We start from the raw sequence: 17,488 nt of genomic DNA, 5'->3' as shown, positions 1-17,488 counted from the left end.
ATACCATTTGAACTTTTGAAAAGCATCAGACTTATCTTTTAAAAACATTACAATCATCATTCTAGAGTAATCATCAACAAATAAAATGAAATATACATCTCCACAGTAGCTTTCTACACCAATTAGCCCACAAAGATATGAGCGAACCAGTTCTAGAAAATCCTTAGAGTTATAGGACTTAATTTTGAAACTTCTTTTACTCATTTTGCCAATTTGACATTGTTTTCACATTCCTATCTCAAGTTTCTTTAGATACAGTATGCCTCTTACTGTGTTCTTCTTTCTTATGTTGATTAGATTATCAAAGTTAACATGACACATTCTTTAATGCCATAGCAAAATTTTATCAACTAGAGCTAATAAATAGGAGCTTTCATTGATATCTAGATAAAACAAATTACCTTTAGTCTAATTTCCAGTTCTAACTAGTTTTCCCTTTCCATCCAATAGTTTGGCTTTCTCATTCGTAATTCAATTTTGTGTCCTATATTGTTTAGCTGAGCTACACTGAGCAGATTATGTCTTAATCCTTCAACCCAATAGGAATTCTCACATTTAATTTCATTAGTCAATGTAATGATACCTTTTCATTTTACATAACATGGTTCATTGTTCCCAAATCTAACACTTCCACCATCATAATATTCTAAATGTTCAAGTTTTGTTTTATCACCATTCATGTGATGAGAATAACCATTATCTATGATCCATGTATCAATTTTGCTAACACGAGAGACAAGTGCCATTTTTTCATTTTCCTCATCATCAGATTTATCTTTGACAATAATATAAACTACTTCATCTTCATCATCATCACTATTAGAATATTTTGCAATGTAATATGATTTCTTACCTCCATCTCTAAAGTCCTTGTAGCTTTTGAAGTCTTTCTTGCCTTTGAATTTGTTGAACTTATTTTCTTCTTTATCTTCCTTGTTTGGACATTTAGCTACAATGTGGCCAACTTCCTCACATGAGAAACAAATCAATGGAATCTTTCCTCTAAATTTCCCTTTTTTCTAGGAAAGCCTCAATAACTTCAAGGTTCTCATCTGAATCCTCTTCATCTTCACTGCAAACTTGTTTGCCTTTTGAGTTACCTCCTTTTCTAGCAAGGGTTAGTTTAGCTTTGAATGCAGATTCAAGATTGTTAGAGGAGGGCCATAATTATCAAAATTGTCCAACTCAAAAAGAGTCAATCTTCTCACAAGAGTATCTAGGGTTAGATGATGTGTATTATTGCATCCACTAGTACATTTGACCTCTTTTTTTGATGAATATTGGTCAAAATTTTGACCCAGGTTGGTCAAAATGTCAACCAACCAGTTTGTCAAAAAATTTCTCGTTGAAATTTTCACCAACTCATTGGTTGGCCAAAAATTTGACCAATCCATTGGTCAAAATATTTCAAAGGCCTAGGCACAATCTCTACTAGGCATTGGTCAAAATTTTGACCAATACTAAATAGAAAAAATCAGGCATTGGTCAAAATTTTGACCAATTCTTGGTAGAAAACTATTAGGCATTGGTTGAAATTTTGACCAATGCTTGGTCAAAAAATACTAGGCATTGGTCAAAATTTTGACCAATTCTTAATTGAAAACTACCAGGTATTGGTCGTCAATTTTTTTTTAAAAAGGCATTTTATAAAATAGTTCATATGCCTTGCTTATGATTTGACATTTTCCATGAATGCTACACTCTCTCATCTTGATGATGGATTACAAAGAGTGAACTAAAATGATGATGCTAAAAAACACATACAATCAAATCCAAAATGAACTTGCATTACAAATGGATTGTGGAAATTTGATATTGTTAATTTTGCATGCATGTCTACTAAGACAATCACAACTTAAACATATATATAATCTCATCAAATCTATTATATATACATGTTTAAGTTGTGATTCTCCTGGTAGACATGCATGCAAAATTGACATATATCAGATTTCCACAATCCATTTGTAATGCAAGTTCATTTTGGATTTGATTGTGTGTGGCTTTTAGCATCATCATTTCAAATCACTCTCTGTAATCCATCATCAACCAGATGAGAGAGTGCAGGATGCATGCAAAATGTCAAATCATAGGTAAGGAATGTGAACTATTTTATAGAATGCCTCAAAGAAGATAAGAATATTGAAATACTTACAAGGGTAGGGAAGCCAGCTAGAGCATTATTGATGAAACCCACAAGGTTCCACTTTCCGATAAAATAGAGTTTAGCACTAAGTGGTACATTTAGATTTTGTGTATTATTGAAGTGAGACCTAACATTTTCCACCATAGCTAGCTTACTTTTGTGGATTAGAATGATTTTCAAAGTGTTAGTATCTCAAAAAATAACTTTTGTTCTTAACAAATCCAAATATACCAAATGCAACAAAAAGATAAGGCCGGCCATAAATTTTAAGATGTTCACCTTTGAACAAGATGGAGTAACAAGCATTTCATTGCTAGGTGGAGATTTACAAGCTAAATTTGTCTCAGAATTGGACCCCAAAACACACGCATAGAGGTCCAAACGGAGAAGGCCTCCTTCCAAGCAAAGAAGAGGTGGTATTACATCTGAAGCAAATATTAAAACCTCTCATACCCCACTTAATGATATTTTCAGAAATGACCATCTTAGTCTGTTAGAAAAACCATTAAAATATTTTAAAATTGGAATTAATACTCAATTTCCATATGCTATATAAGTAGCAATCAAAAGATTCTCGAACCTACAAGGAATGAGTGCTAGCCCTGACAGAATAGCAACCTCGAAAACTAATGTCACTCCACATTAAATTGTTAGCACTATGAGGAGAAATAGAAAGGATACCAAATACATCTTCTTGATTAGCATCCACTGGCTTGGATGTTCCTCAGAAATACCACTGAGATTAGACAATTTAAATAGAATTTCACCCCAGTCGATGAAGTGATCAAGGTTTTCCACCCCAAGTTGCTCCATGGACAAAAAGAGCCCACTTAGCATGAGATCGTACAAAGGTTTGTGGCCCAGAAGTAGATCCTCCCAACATATGATACTATGTTTTCCAAGGCAATAATCCCCTCATGAACTCACTAAAACCAGTGAGGACATGGCTTGATGTGCACCAAAGTGGGTCTAGAAATTAATAAGGGAGTGCTATATAAATTGCACCATGCAAGAGTTGGACAATATTTTGGTTAGTGGTATACTTATGCTATGGCACACAACCATTATGCAACAACATTGGTACCAATCCCAAGCAACAACATTCAAACTAACAACAATGTGGTCATGCAATAACAACTGTGCAACAATCATGGAAAGATGGGGACACTTCAAATAAGTTAAAATGCAAATGAAGCACCTCCAAAATTGAGGGGACACTATGAGAAGGATCTAAATATCCCCCTTCCAATAGAATTTATATTCAACCTGATTAAGATGAAAAAAATAAGATGAATGAACATAGGCTGAAAATTTTGGTGGCTTTCTTTTATGCACCAAGTTTAAGCTTCTATATTTCAAGATGTCAAGTTGAAACTATTTTTGAGTCTACTCTATTTATCTATACAAAGATTAAAGAAACCTTTGTTGATAAGTAGGATGTCAATTGAGCAAATTTTTTCCTTGTTCTCTTTCAACTGCTAGAGATCTAAATTCATCTTTAATGATTTTGGAGTTGATAGAAAATCATACGAATTGCAAGTTGTCTGGTCAAATTTTTTTTTGGATATTAAAGAATAATGAAGCAATTCATGAAGAGAATGAGGAATGAACAAAACCCTCAATAGAAGGATTCTCTTCAAGATTTCACATGCTTTGAATAGAAACCAACTTCAACTTGAATCAAAAATATTTAGAATTTAACATGATAGAGGCATCCTATTATAAATTCAGCAACTAGGGGCTTTAGCTTAACATCTGCTTCTGTTCAAACAAGGTGCACAACTTGATCCACCATCATCAATTTGTTACCATCTTGTAGTCTCTGTCACAACATAAAGCAAAACTCAGCTTTGTGTAAGTATTAATCAATTCAATACAGCCAATAAATAGACATAAATACAACTTAATATGACAAATACCTACAACAAAAATGTTATCTCTGCTGAACTATAAGGATCATGAGTGTTCCCTCTATTTATCACCCTTGCAACCTCATCCACAATTATGGACTCCTTATGATTCACCATCATATATTCATTGAATGTATTATTGAATCTTTCTTCTCTGTAACAACGAGATTCATTTAAATATTATTTTCTAAGTTCAATGTTGTGGGTTTCTAAAGTAACAATATAGCCAACCCATGAGGATACAGAACACAAATATCAATCAAAGGCATGTCTACAAATTTACAAGAACAAGAATCAATGAACTAGTTCTATTTTACTTTCAGGTGTACAAAACTGAAAATCCTTATATAAAAGGAAAACTATTTTAGAAATAAGAATTTTTAGGTTGTGTCTAAGAGCAGATTAAATCAACATGCTTTTTTATGTAGTCCAACAATCTTAGTTTGCAATTGTAGACATCAAAAAAAAAAACGAAAAATGTTGGTAGAATAGGTGAAAATAAGAGACCTTTCAGATGAAATGTCCATCGTAGTTGGCACAGTTGTTAAGTCAATATCCATATCTTTTGTTACTTCTTTGATTTTCATTCATACAAATCAATAGAATTGACTAATGTTAGTCGTTAACTTCTAAAAAATCCACAAGCAAGAGAGTTGCAAAGTTGCCTTACTCTAGGATGCTTGGTTGTGTTTCTCTTCCACCACTCCTTTCACCTCCACTACCTTTCTTTTGTCTTCTTGATCTTCATTTCAACACCAAAGCTTATTACATAGAGTTGTCTAGTTCATCAGATTTACAATGAAAGATAGCAAAAGGGACAACAAATTCTACCTTCCTCTATTTCCTGACCCATCTAGATGATCACCACCATCATCATCATCATTATTATCATCATGTCTCCCATTGGTAGAATCACCATCAGCATGACATTTCCTATCAATTTCTTGCTGTCTTCCTTGCTCTCTTTGCTCCATATCTATTAGCTTTGTATGGTATATTACAAAATTGAGGACTTTGAGAGTAGACTCTACATCCAATTTTAATACCTAAGAAAAGCATGTTGGAAAATAGTGAAATTTGTCAAATGATGAAAAACCTTCTTATGTTTCAATTTGATGCACATCACTTTTGAAGTATTGTTGGAAAGTAGCAATAAATTGTTAGATAAATCAAAACCTATCCAATTTTCCATCTCATTAATGTGACTTCTAAAATTCCCACCAAATTTTTTTAAGCTTCAAAATAATGCAAGTATATGCATTCTCAACATAATCAATTTTAGTAGACACGAAAAGAAATACTAATATTATGACCCATAAGCCTCAATACAAATTTAACCTTACAAGTCCCAACCAGAATATAAAGAACCCTAATAAATGAAAAGGATAGATTCAGTCACTTCTAAGCATTTTTCAAATTTCAAGACGCCCTGTAGCTCTCCTTAAAAGTACTTTCCACCAAATAAGTAGAGTCACTTAAAATTGGATTTGGCAGAAATTTATTTAGGCTTTACTCAAAAACAAGAAAAATATCCCTAGCACATTTTAGACCCTTTGTGACTATAAGAACACAAAGGTCGCCCCAACGTAACTTTATTTCAAGAGATGCTTTGGTTCAAATAATGACAAAAATAGGTAGCTTAAAAGTAGAGTAACTACTTAAAGCTATATGCATGCATCCTAAAAATATAGAGAGATAGCCACATGATTAAAGTTATAAAGAAGATGAACATGGATCCAAGTGATCTTTTCAAAGGCCTCAGAAGGCTAAAAGACATTTTTGGTTATTGTAGTGTAAAATCCAGGATTTATAATTAAAGGTTTTCTCACCTAATTTCTCAACTTCATCTTTGCATGAGCAGTTGAAAGATGAATTATAGTCTCCAGTGTATAGGTAGTAATTAGTAATGTGCCTCCTCCAGACTGTAGCCCAAACATTAAAAAGATTAAATCAAGAGTGTACAAAAAAGAACAAATTGTTCTAAAATTACTGACTAACATTAGGAATAAAACTAAACATTTCAAAATGACTAGGCACACTTATTGCAAACCTTAGCTTTTGCACCCGCATTACACAATTTAGTATATGTAGTTGCAATATGTTTTGATGCCTATACATTATCATCATTAGCACACAATCGTGAACATGAATTTTTACTTTCATGGGAACAATTTACACAAAAGAAATGTAAAAAAATTAAAACCCTAGAAAAATCACCTCATCTGTTAGCACAGGTTGATGCCTACTCTTAGTATAATGAAAGTATTTTTTCAAGAATTTTATAGTTTGTATTTCATTTTTGAAATGCCTGGTCTTTTTCTTGCCATGTAGCAGATGATTGTATTTCCCAAAAATGGATGCAAAAGTCTCTACTTCACCTTCTTCCATGTTTTTTGAATTTCTATCAGTAATCACCATTCTTGTAGAATATTTTGGTCAATCATATCAACTATCAAACATGAAGACATATTCCAATTATATTCAATGAGCAATGAGTAGAGATGTATACCACTATCTTCTGCTGAAGACCTATAACGATGCATAAGTAAAACATGCTCAGATATCCTACGATCAACATTAGGATCCATTTGATCAAGTACAATAAAGAGCAGATCAAAATGAGAGAGTAAAGAATCTAGAAGTCCAATATTCTTGGTTAGAGTAAGTGAGTGATCATACTGCATAAATGAGATTTTGAAGATCATATTTAGCATCAAATATGCCCAGAAAACACAACTTTGTGTTGTATCAAATTATAGGCAATACACATTACCTAGGGGTAAATAGTACTAAAGCAAAGAAAACCTATAATCCCAGAGCAGAGGTAAATACTTATGTGAAAGGCTTGGGAAGTTGAAAACACTTACAATTCCATAGATAGGATTTGCAACATCAACCACACTACATCGTTCATTGAGAGATGCATAAATTCCTGCTTTAGTAATTGTTACTATCTATTGCTCCATAACCTCATGTATAGACACATAGTCTTGATCACTCATCTTGTCAAATTCATCAATACAAATAACACCACAGTCTGCTAAAACCATTGCTCTAGCTTCTAGCCTACGTTTACTTGAATTAATTTAAACTAATTAGCCCAGAACAATTTTTTTTTTTCATAGAACCATCTAGTCTTTGACCAATGAAATAATGTCAAATTGGTCATCATCAAAGCATATGGCCATGACAAACTATGCCTCTTAACAAAAACACATACATAAAGTCTCTAAAAACTAATTACCTGTCTCTTGGTCAGAGGTGACAACGACTGTCAAACCAACACCAGAAGACCCTCGTCTTGTAGTTGATATTTCCAAGGGAGCAATATTCATGATGGCTTTCAAGAGTTGGGATTTGGCAACAAAAGGGTCACCAACCATCATCATGTTTATATCCATGTAATGAAATTGATATAAATGCATGAGCCCAATAACCATTAGAAAGATAAGTATATAGAAAGTATGAAATTAAGGGTCTTACCCTCTCAAATGAGTTCCATTCTTTACATTCTTCTCAACACCCCCTAGTAGCTACAATACAACAACTTTCTTTATCTAAGTATGCCCATAGCTTGAAGATGCAAGTGACTCTGCCAGTAGACTAAATGTATCCTACTTATTTCCTATTTTCTTGATTTTCTTAATGTCATCACTTGTAAAAATAGGGGTATTTATCTCTTTATTGAGCTGAAACACATTATTGGCAAAAATAATAGTCCTACATTGAATGAAATGCTAAATATGTCAAACATGCCTAAATTGGAAAAAAGGTTCCAAACTAAAAATGGGCTACCATGAATGAATTGTGCCACTTGTGATTGACTATTGAAAAGGCAAGGTACCTAAAGACACCATTGACACTGCCTTTGCTTTTTCTAGGAATTGCCTTGTGAATTCCCACCACTATTATATGATCTCTAGGCTTGCAAGTGTCAACAGATCATCCTCTACAATAATATCTACTGATCTAGGTATCTGACCAGGAGCAGAGTTCTCAGGTACTTCCTACATAGATATTGTTTGATGGTCTCTATACTTGCACAGACCAAACTTAGTAACTAAGAGATTCCCTTGATCGTCCTATCATAACATTAGAAAATTAACTTGCATTAATCCCTTAAAATTGTATGGCATCAATAGTTACTACAAAAAATACTACCTTGTGAAAAAGCACTAGAAATAATATGGTAGAAATGTATGGAATACTTACTCATGTAGGATAAATAGACCCTATGGGTAGGCCAATTTTTGATGTTATATCTCGATATTCATGAGTTTGAAGTTCTCTAGTGATAGGGCAATAATGGACACTTTTAACAACCTTCAGCTTTACTACAGAACCTATTGGTCATAAATAGGCAATTTCTATCACATAAATGCCCTGAAAGAAGTGATCTTAGTCACAAAATTAAATAGGTATAAAACCTACAATTGTAAGACAAAAACACAGCTAAAAAATTGACCTTGAAAATTGAACCAAATGAGAACATATAAAAAAGCTAGTGATGTTGTTGTGTTAATAAATTAGTTAATCATACATTGTAGAATCCCTGGGGCAAGGTCAAACAATTTAAGACACCAAATCTTGTGCAAGGAAATTATCACACAATCTGACAGTAATCAAAATTTTTCTTCATCTAGTCACAAATTCAACAACATAAAATAGACAAAAGAAAAAGATGGAATGCAATGTTTTAAACATCCTTCTCGTACCCTAGTATCTAGAACTCCAATCTTCTAACACAGTTACAAGTGAACTCTATTTGTTGTTTTAACACCTTTTTTTACTATTCACTCAAAAGTATCAATTCTTTACATAACAATGTATATAGTCATAGCCAATAGATAAGGCTAATAAAGGGCATTTGATGTTCATCAATCTGTCAAGCATTTTCAAACTAATTTAAACAAGGGGATCATGCTTGCAAAAATATATACATACATTTAGTGACAATACCCTCAATGCTAACCATGGTGCCAAGAAATGGAGAAAGGAGCTCCCAAAGAGTAAGCTTGTGAAAGCCAAAATGAAGTTCAAAACCAACTTGAATTTGTTGGCCTTCCTACAGATACTTGGGATCCACATTTCTTGTCACCTCCCCAAGTGCATAAGATAAGGCTAAATGTACTCACTGGGACTCCTTATCACCCTATGAGCTATATCATGGCTAAAATTCCTTAGATCATCCATGTCTATAAGTAGGCAATGGTAACCCTGAGTGATCATGCCTTTGATCTTGTCCATGTATGCACCTTGCCCCACCTACAAAATGTTGCCACAAACATGTTAAAAGGCTATGTCATGCATTAATGGCTTCTACCACAGTACATTTGATTAGTAAATCTTTTAAAAGGTTGATGAGATGAAATGAGAGGACAACAAAGAAGAAATTTACATCTTGGTCTAGAAATTCCATGAAAGTACTATTGTGCACCAAACTAGCTTCCTCATTGATATCCATCACCGGCAATGTAGCTTCCTATAGTGGGAAAATGAGGTGCTACAAACTATCGATCCAAACCCCACTTACAAACACCAAAATAGCACTAAACTGAAATAATATACACAATATTAGTATTGTATTTGTTCTACTAATTTAAAATTTTGACTGCAATATATACAAGATTAATATTGTAGTTGTTCTACTATTTTTGTATTTGGACTCCCTTATGTCTTCTATAGCTTGTTCTGCTCATTGTAAAACAAAAAATATATTTGTAGCTCTCTTGACAATCTACTATCTTCTCATCTTATTCTCTTTGCATTTTTTCAATTAGAAACAATAGAGAAAATGTAATAACTAATAATTACATAAGCTTGTTGTATGCTCAAATTAAATGTAGCTTTTGAAGTCATTGATTAGAAATTATTTATGTAGCCTTTAACAAGGATTAGAATTGTATTCCATTTGCTCAAGTAATGAACATCTATATCTTTCAATACTCATAAGAGATAGCTCAATACAAGTCTTGCATGAAATTTGATAGAAGAAGTAGAGCTAGCCATCATACTTCTAAGAACAAAATTTTGAGGCTTGATAGGCTACTCCCTCTGATGTTGAAGAATTTGGTGAGCGAGACTATTACATAATTTCCAATGCAAAAGAAAGGGAAATAAAATTTATATTTAAAATGACCTATGCCAATTTAGCCCTAAAATACCTAGCTTTCTTGCCATTACAATAGTTGATGGTGAAATTTGGTTAATCTATAAGTCTATAATATCTTCAAGTCATGGAGCTTTCTCAACATGATAGAAATTATGAATGACTTTCTGCTGCAAATTTAACAGATCTAGTTTTGATATATTTTGTACATCTATTTTTGGTGTGGTCTAATATATTTAGCTTACATTTTACCTACACAGTAAACATTTCTGTGAAAACAAGTGGCTATTCCTTTCACAAATATCACTTTAGGTGAGCAATAAATTGGCATTCAAAACAAACCCTAGTTAGCTAGTGGCAAATTACCTAGAGAGAGCATTATATATTATGGAAATATATTGCTCAACAAAAATAAGATAATAGTGGTTAGCTATAAGCAACATGGTTTTATTATCTTAGATTCTTACTTCTGGTGTGCTAATAGACTTAAAATATAATATCATCACACAAGAGAAACCTACTCCTAGTCTTAAGAAGATTTTGAAAGCTTTCTAAGCTAGGCAAGGAATTTCTAAAAGCAACCAATGATATACAAGATTTTGCAAGTTTTCCATGATTCTAGTACAAGGAGAGCTTCTTGTATCAAGTTCCAACTATAAAGTGACAAGTGCTTGAAAGCCTTCGGCATAGTTTTGTTCAAATCAAATAGAATCATAAAGACCTAATTCCTTGTAATAAGTTTGCATTCAACAATTTTATACACATCTTACAACTTTTTACAATTTTTTTGTACTACTTGAAAAAAAATGATACATGATGTGAATGTAAATGACTAGCTTTGCTGAATTATCTACTAGAAAAATGAGCATACAATATATTTTAAAATCTCTAGGCAAATGTAGTAACCACAACATAAACAATAACAATAGAAAGCAGCATAAGAATTTCAAAATACTTTGAATAAATTAACATTCAGAAAGAATCATCTTAGATAGGGAAGAATCATAAACTAAAAGTTTAAAATAATGTCTCATTAAAATGAATTTAAAATAAAATGTGCATGGCAACCAACCAAAAAATTTAATAAAACTCACATTGGCAAGTGCAAATTCCACTCAGCCTAAATAAGAAATCAAGTTTTTTGTTTAGCTTATCATCTCAAGTGCTAATTTGGATGGTTCTTTGCATTAGAAAAATCACAAGAATGTTTCTCAAAAACTCAATAATCCAGGTACTTGTTTCTTCAGACTAATGGGCTTCCCCAATTCAACGAGTCATTTTCTAAGAAACTATAAATTTGGAGGAAGTAAAAGAAAAAGGAACCTATCCATACAAGTTTAAGAGTCCATTAAAATGGTTAGTGGCAAGCTTTCACTTGTAAAGAGTCATCCAAAAAAGATAGGCATATAGGATTAGTCGCAAGAATTCTAGTACGAAGGCAAAGATCCACACCCAAATCTAAAACTTTTAAATCACTGTAAAGGCTCATGGGTTTTAAATTGAAGTAAGTGAGGTAATTATGGCTTTTACATAACCATTAAAGTGTCATGTAAAGATGAGGGAAATGAAAAAGTATCTCAAAATTTTCAATACCAAAGACTTTGGTTCACAGATGGACCTACGTAAAAGTTTCAAATAAGTTTGGAAAGCTTTGCAAACATAAGGGGATTCTCTACAAAGCCAGTGAGGAGGACTGCTGAGACATCTTCATTTGAATGGAAAAATTGAGTAAATATTCATGAATTCAGATGAAAAACCCTATGAGATGATATAAAGAGCAAGTTTTTTTTTCTTTTTTGCTTTCAACTTTCATAGCATTCAAACTGTGTCACAATAGAAGCCCCTTGAGGGCAATGTAAGAACTTGATAATTGAAGATATTGCCAGATTTGACCAAATGGGGTAGGAAAACTTGTGAGGAAGTGAAATAAGATGCTTTAATCATAGGGAAAAACCCAAAAATAAAAAATAACCATATACCCTATAAAAAAATTCAATTCTAGGGCATTTTATAAATCTGTGTAAAACTCAAAAGCAAGCAATGCCTTGAACAATTCAACTTAACCTATAATTTTTGAATCCTCAAATGTGTTCATCTAATTCAATACCTAATTTTTGAAACCCTAGAAAAAATATTAGTGATTACCTATTACATTCTGAAGCTCCCTGTAAGCATTCCTTGCGAAAAAAAGTACCATTATTTTGAGCATACGAACAAAATGACTTAAATATCAAGATTATAGAAACACAACCTGGCCCAAAGAAAGTGATGTAATTACAGGGACTAAAGAACAATTTGCATGTGTAATAATTAGGGGCTTCCTACTACGCTCCTAAAGCTAAACTAGTACAAATGACAAAATTTACACGGCTCAAAAACATGATGGGGACTTGCACATTTCTTGCTCAAAACCCTTTAAACTATAATTCCTCATTCACCATTTTCACATGATCAATTTTCACATGATCAATCCATGAAAGAGAAGAGATGGACACCCAACCAGAGCATAAAAATGAAATAGGGTGACCTTTTTCATTTTAACATTATGAAGCATGTGTTGGTCAAAATTTTGACCAACACGGGCATGGATTTAAAAATAAATAAATAAATTCTTGCATATTTCAACCAATCTAAAATATTTTAATAGATGGTCAAAAATTTTGGTCTAAAAATGGGGTCAAATGTACTAGTGATCTCATCTCTTGAATAGCTAAAAATATAATTGCATAAATAGGAAGAAGAGTTCTTAGTACCTTGGTTAATACTATTTCATCATCAATTGTTCTACCTAGAGCTCTAATTGCACTAACACTTGCTTTGACCCTTTCACTGTACTAGGTGATTTTCTCACCTTCTTTCATCTTCAATCAATCAAACTTTCCTCTTAAGATTTCTTACTTAGTTCTTTGAACATTTTTTTCACCTCCAAAGATTTTCTTCAATTTTTCACATATGTCAAATGTAGTAGGATAATCCTTGACTTCATCAAATTTAGAATAGTTCAAAGATGATGCAATATCAATCATCATAATGTTGTGCTCCTTTGCTTCTTTGATTTTCTCTATAGACATAAGCTTGGGTGGTGCCACATATTTGTTCTCTAGATAGAATACACCATCATCATTGATGCTTGATATATGAAGTTTCATCAACTCTTTCCATGTGAAAAATTTTCTCTATTAAGTTTAGGAATTTCCCTTCAGTAAGATATCTTAATCTTTAGCTTAGGTCCCTAAAACCTTTTTCCTGAAAGCACCAATGCTCTAATACCAATTATTGGAAATGTAAAAGGAGTAAATGAGAGTAGAGGGGTGAATAAATTACCACAAAAACCAAATCCAAGTCCCTTAGATGTCAACATAAACTTTTAGTTCTTAAACCAAATACTTGCTCTGCTTGATTAGAACTGGATACTCACTATAACTTGATTGAAAAAGAAATCTTGAGATATTAATGTGTATTATCTTTTAGTAACTTAGTTATAGAAACATAAAGCATTAATCAAATAACATGAGAACATGACACACTGAGATTTAATGTGGCAACCCAATTTGAAAAAAACCACCAATGCAACTAGTTACTATTTTTCACTCTTCTAAAGTGAGCCCTGTTAGAAGCCAACCCTGTTAAAGGTTACAAAACACATAGTTAAGTGTGACCTTGTTAGAGGATTTGAATCACCTTGTTAGGAGTGGCCTTGTTAGAGGTCTTTGGACACTTAAATTAAGAAATGCTACCTTGTTAGAGGATTTACAAAATGACTGTTAAGTCAACTCTGTTAAGAGATTTGTTTACAGCTACAATGGTTAGAAGGCAACAATAGTTTGACCTAATTGATGAAATAACTCACTTTGAAAATCTAGATCACTATTTTGGCTTAACCTTTAGATCCTTCCTGATCAAATGTTTCCTTGCAGCTTAATCTTCACACTTTCTACTCTACCTTGTCTTCTCTCACATGTCCATCTCTTTTATTTAACTATATACTCACTTTAATCCCCATAACTTGACCTTTCTTATATATCATAAGCTAGGAAAATTAGGCTTGTAAATCCTTTCAAAATATCAATAAACATCCATTTAGTTAGCTTTTATTAACCAAATAACTAACAAAAGTGATCTACTATCAATCGGCTAACACTAAACTAAACACTCAGTTAATACTAGCTTCCTTTATTGACTGACCAACATGACTCAGTTGACACTAAATTTCTTCATTGATTGACCTGACTTGGTTTATGTAGTAATCTACTTGGTTGATATTAGAAACTTCCTTACTTCTCAATTGAGCTCAGTTAACACTAGTTATGCTCAGTTAGAGTGTGACATTTGTGTAACATCAATGACAATATACCCATTTTTCTCCTCACTATTGACAGGAAGGGGAGAAATTTTTGAATGCGGTTAGTCATAGACCTAGTCAATCATTTATAAAAGGTTTTTCTATAAAGAGAAATAGGTCTAAAATCTTCAAAACTTCCCACCACATCATGTTTAGGAATGAGTGTTAGAATAGTGTTAGTAACATCCTTAAGGAGACTGTTGAGCTATCATTTTGCATGATGCTTAATGGAAGGAATCCTTTCAAACTCCTCTTTTGAAAAGATAATTTGGGATCAATTCCAAGGTTCTGGACAATCTTATGACCTATGGAAATCCATTCAGTAGAAGATAAATGTGAGTGTTCATGGGGAGGCCTTTGCTGGTTCTGACCAATTTTGAATAAAATGTTGAATCTTCTTGCTATCTTAGAAAAAGTAACCACACAAAGAGATATATTTTTGTATTTTTTTGTTTATAATGAATGCAACCATATAAATTCCTAAATTAACCAAATTTTTGTAAAAGCAAATAACTAAGATAGTGTAACAAGAAGTTTAAGCAAAGGACTTAAAAAGTAATGTGAGGCCTCGCCCCGACCCTTCGTAGCCTTAGTTGTTACATTACTATTATTTTGATACTCACAACTCAAGATGTTGAGACATTATCTAATGCTTTGAACATATTATATTATTTCATGTTGTGTGATGTTACTTTCAGATATTTGATGTTCGTCATTTAATGTTTTATGTATATGTATGTTGATGAATTAAGTAAAATGTAGGATTAACACTTTGATTTAAGAGATTTTAATGGTTAAGAATTGAATAGGATGAGAGGAACCCTGATTTTTTTATAGATGGATGTTTTAAATTATGTGAAATCTGATATGTATATACATATGTACATGTGATTTTATGGGACTACTGATGTGTACAATGAGTGTGCAGGATATTTTAGTCGAGAAACTCGATGGAGGAACATAACTGATCCCTATGTGCTAATTTTGGAAACCTTGTTGTTCGTAATTCAAGTATTTTAATTGTGAGATGTACATGTGTATCTCTTTGTGATTAGTAAATTTTATTGTTTGTAACTATGTTCTTTTAGTGTCGCTTGACACTCATGAATTGTTTATGCTCTTCAGCGTGCTAATTAGGGTTAGCTGTGTAACCTTTGGACCTAAGTCAGTTTAAGTAGTGTCTTTCTGCTATTTTGGTTCTTAATCGAGTTTAGTCACCCCTAATCTAGATTAGTGCTTAATCTATTTTTTTTAGATTTTTAGATGGTCCTAATTATTTCCTAGCTTTTGTTTGGTTCCAAACCTATTCCTAAGGCTTTAAAACATGAAATATTTATACCCATAGAGTATGGGTATGGGTTGGGGTCTTTTCCAACCCCTGAGCCCATTTTATTGACTTTTGAGGTCACTCAAAAAGTCTATTTTTGCCTTTGTGCGAAAATTGCAAGTGGTTACCATGAGTTGCCTCACCCCACCTCCACTTAGTGGTTAACCATAGTATGGGTTGAGTTAGAAACTTCTAGATTTGTAGGTGGGTGGGAGAAGTTATTGCCCTTTTGGTGGTTGAGTTTGAGTCTTATTTAGAGGCCCTTCTTGGAGTAGTTTAGGTTGTTACCTAATCTCTACTTTTAGAGAGGAGAATTAGAAGATTGAAGGCAAGGAAGGGAAAAAATTTACTCAAATTTGTTCATTTACCATTACCTCTTTGTGAAGGTAGGAGTTCTTCATCTCCCTTGTTCAGATTTTCATGCTTACTTCATGCTTATGCTACTTCTTGTTGTTTGGATGCTTGTATGTATGTTGGGTATGTTGGGAAGGATTGAAAACCATGTTCTTGAATGATTTTCTTTCTTGTTTATGTTTAAATTTTGAAGTTTTCTTGTATGGGTGTTTTGGTATTACTCACCCTTGGATAGGGTAGAAGTGACCAATTTTGGGAAAGGTCCTTTTAGTTGGACTCCAACAGTGTAGAGTCTCTTCTCAAGACGAGAAGAGGGAGAGAGGGTAGGGTGTTATGGGCCCCTACCTCTCAGCACAAACCACATATGAGTTTTGGCATGTAAGAGTGGAAGAACGGAAGTTCTTGATTTATAGCCCTGATTGGGCACCTAGTTTGGTGTTGTGTCTGACATCTCCTATTGGAAAAATCCACCTTTCCCTAGTTTTGATTCATTGTGAATCCTGTTGTGTAAACCTAGTAAGAATATGCATGTTCGATTTATCACTTTGTCATGCTTGTTGACACCTGATCATATTCTGTTCCCTCCATGGTTCTTAGAAATGTGTTGCAGAAATTGTTATGGAACCCTTGATGAGGGTCATGAAGGAAATTCAATTAAATTGTTGTAATTCGAGATTGAAATCCTATGTAATTTGTATTTCAAACTTTGTTGTAATGGCAATGACACCGAGTTTTCTTCTTGGTTCTTTCCCGGTTGAGCCTTTGAATCAGGTTTTCCAATAAAATGGTGATTGAATATAATTTCTTATCATGTGATTTAATCGTAAGATTTAATTATATGGATGCACATCAAAAATAGGATGAAATGATGATGGTTTAGTTAAGAAAATTTTTCAAGTTTCCTTATATGTTGAAAATGAAAATTATGTTAAGGAAAGAAAAAAAATGGATATGGTTGATATATTTCAATTCGAGTTTGTTTAGGAGATCAAATAAATCTAGTATTAATGTGACACAAACTATTGAATCTATGTTTTAAATCCATTCAAAAATATACATCTTGAAAAAAAAAAACATTGCTTTGTAAATCTATACTTAGAAAATAAAGAAAAAAAAAAAGTTCTAAGAGAGTAAAAACTCTCTAGTTTTTGTATGGAGATAAAATTTAATTCCCCTCATAATAACATAGAATCTTAAAAATATTCCTTTTTATATTTTGATTGAAAAATATAAATTTCAATTAATCAAATTATAAATAAATATATCAATGCAAAATAAAATTTTAACATTTTAAACTATC

At 32.7% G+C, this 17,488-nt stretch overlaps 1 pseudogene; it reads right to left on the bottom strand.

Annotated features, from left to right (window-relative positions):
* Nucleotides 1–3,859: 3,859 nt before the first annotated feature.
* On the bottom strand, nucleotides 3,860–9,520 carry LOC149543821 (DNA replication licensing factor MCM3-like; annotated as a pseudogene).
* Between the last annotated feature and the right edge of the window lie 7,968 nt (nucleotides 9,521–17,488).

The sequence above is a fragment of the Cupressus sempervirens genome, chromosome 8 (assembly GCF_028749045.1).
Source record: "Cupressus sempervirens isolate cs-2001-9-10 chromosome 8, ASM2874904v1, whole genome shotgun sequence".
NCBI lineage: Eukaryota > Viridiplantae > Streptophyta > Pinopsida > Cupressales > Cupressaceae > Cupressus > Cupressus sempervirens.
This window is presented reverse-complemented; position numbering and strand designations above follow the sequence as displayed.